This window comes from Galeopterus variegatus, unplaced genomic scaffold, assembly GCF_000696425.1.
Source record: "Galeopterus variegatus unplaced genomic scaffold, G_variegatus-3.0.2 Scaffold426, whole genome shotgun sequence".
Lineage (NCBI taxonomy): Eukaryota > Metazoa > Chordata > Mammalia > Dermoptera > Cynocephalidae > Galeopterus > Galeopterus variegatus.
In genome coordinates, this window is record NW_007726537.1 from 426,900 (window position 1) to 429,895 (window position 2,996).

Genomic DNA, 2,996 nt, shown 5'->3' on the forward strand with positions numbered 1-2,996 from the left:
TGGGGAAAATCTCAGTCAGAATATAGGTCAACAGGTTCCTGTGTTGGTGGAAGAATGAGAGTGCCTAAGTGGACAAAGCTGGGAGGATAGAAAGGGGCATTGGCCCCCAGTGACAAACTGACTCAACACACATGGAACCCAGAACCAGCTGGGTGGGGAGGAGGGAATGGCTGGGAGGTGGGCAGTGGCTTTGTAATCAGATATGGGCCTGGCAGTCTACGGTGGCAGCTAGGGGCTGGGGTTTAAAATAGCGCCTTGGCCAGGATCAGGTTCGGGTCACCCACAAGGCAGCATGGCCACCACCACCAGCTCGGGTTTCTTGCTTTCCTGGAAGATTTGGTGGTGGAGGAGGGGGCTACCCCGAGATGGGCTTAAGGAAAGGGGTACAGGTACCGCCACTGTAGCCCCCTGATCAGGCCCTGGCTTATCGCCCTTCTTCCCATGCTCCACCCCCGACACGGGACAAACTTGCTCCAGCCACATCCTGATAACCTTCTCTCCAGTAAACATTTATTTAATACCAATTGGGGACCAGGCCCTGGACAGTGCATGGAAATGGTTAAGGCCTTACTCCAGGAGTGCATGGAGGGGGAGGGGGATCAGGATGCAGCAGTGACCCTGTCCCTCACATTTCATCGATGTCCCAATCTCACCCTGAAAGTCCTAGGCATGAGGAAAGCAAGGGGCAGAAAGACCTCTATAGGCTGCAGCAAGAGAGGAGGGTTAGACCTCAGGTAAGCCTTCCACCTGAGAGAATGAAGGTGGCTGCAGTGGGGAGGAATGTCCTCAAAAGCTAGTGACCATCCTAGAACTTTCCCCTTGGTGGTTCATTCCCACCAGTGTTCCCTGAAGAGAATGACCTGGTGCCCCCCATTTCCTTACTCCCCCATCTCCCACCCTGTTCTGCCCCAGGCAAAGACATCAGGAACAGGTTTGAGAGTTCTTTTAGTAATTCTGTGTCCTAGTAGAGTGCCTATTTCCTCAGGCCAACCCAAGGAATAGGGATGGGGGTCAGGGAATATGAAAAGGGGGTCCTTTCTTTAGTTTTTCAAGGGGAGTATGTAGTTGTTAGTCCTGCCACTTCCCATTATGTTATCGGAAAGGGGGAAAAGTTACTGCCAATAAAAAGTTCTATCTAACCATAGTCCCTCCTGCTCCACTCTCTCTTGCTAGAGTCTCTGGGTCCCTGGGGACAGTGGCAGCCTCTGGGCAGGGCTGGGTTAGGCTAGGGGGAAGTGGGTGACACAGGAGACCAAGCCAGCTCAGGGCCAGATCCCCTCTCTCTTGCTGAAGCAATGGCCAGCCTTCCTGACAGAGGTCACATATATCTGAAAAATCATCTTGTGTGTCTTAATGATTTCTCAACAGCCCCTGATTGAAGCATGCCCAATTTAGCCATGCCGTAAGTAACTTTTTATATTTCCTTGGGGAATCATTTCACTTATGAATCTTTTCTGAATCTGCAATCTCGATTAAAAGTTGATGTTGTTTTTTCCTTGTCTCCTTGGCTTCTGAGATGCCTCCCTAGTGAAAAGGGTGGTAGCACTATCAATCCTCTCTCATTAGCCTGTCTGGAGAGTTCTTCCTGGGAGTGGGGGTAGCAGCAAAGCCTGCCCTGTGGTAGCACCTGGCATGGGGTGGGGGGCTTCCCTAGTGACCTAGGGGAGTGCTGCTCAGAGAGGTGGCAGAACATTGACTCTCTCCTGCCTGCATATACTCCCCCTACCTGCCCCCATATCAGAGTACCCCCTGACAGTATTACATTGGGGGTAGGGATTTTCCAGCCCATTCTGCCTTTAGGGTGTCTCCTCACCTGTAGCTCAGGAATCTGAGAAGGGGATGGCCTGAACCCCTTCAAGGGTTCAGCTTAAGAGCACAAAACTGGCTCAAATCCTCACCCTGTTCCTGTACAGCTACCATAGCCTGGGTAAGTCACTTCCCCTCTCAGAGCCTCAGTTTACTTATCTGCAAACTGGGAATGTGATTGTTAAACAGATTACCTATCAAGCAGGCAGAAAGTTTACTTAACACAGTGCCTCCACAAGGGCAGCCTTTATTATTTCTCCTGTGGGACCCCAGCATCAGGATACCAGGTTGGAAAGATGCTGAGGGTCTTATCCCAGTTCTGAACAGTATCTAGTTATTTTCCTCACACCATTCACTATCTAGTCCTGGTGACCCTTCTTGAAGTGGAGTGGGTGGGACTGGCATAAGTATCTTCAGAGTGGAATAAGGGACTGGTGGGGCTGGGCTTGCCCAGGGATTGCCCCAGGAGGCCCACCCAGGGTGCCTGACTCTTTCCCCTAAGAGGCAAAGGTCAGGTGGGGTAGCAGCATGAAGGATGGAAGGCAGACTGGGGTGAGCTCTCAGAATTTAAAGGGAAGAGCCCCCCTCCCACAGAAACACCCCCTCCCACCTCCCTCCTGATTATTGACTTGCTCAGGTGCTGGGACCTCTGGCTCTGACTTCTAACCTTTGACTTGTGGCCTGGGGGTGGGCACTCTGAGGGAGAGAGTCAAGACTGGGGGGGTGGGGCCCAGGGGACCCAGTGGCAGCTCTGGGAGTTAATGATTTACAAAGGGCCCCTTCCTGAGGCCTCCCTCCTCTTGGGGCCAGCGGGCAACTGGCAACCCGTGACTGCCCAGGCAGACAGACCCGAAACCAGTCCCGCCAGTTCAAAGAGCAGTTCATCTGGGCCCACCCCCAGGCACTGCCTGAGCACCCCATTCTCTGGAGTCTGAAGGGGAGGAGAGCATAGGGCTTGGTGGACGTGGTCTTGGGAGCCCCTAGTTTGTTTTTTCATTTTGTTTTCTTATTTGTTTGTTTTTATTGGAGTCCCTAGATTGAGAGAGGCTGAAGTCCCAGTGTGAGGAGCATTTATGACCCTGCTCTGTCCTCTAGGGCCGAATTTGTGAGGGGAGGCTTTCTGGAGTTGGAACCGTGAGGCTCTGTGGAAGGCAGAGCACCTCCAGCAAGCCTCCCCTATATCACCACAT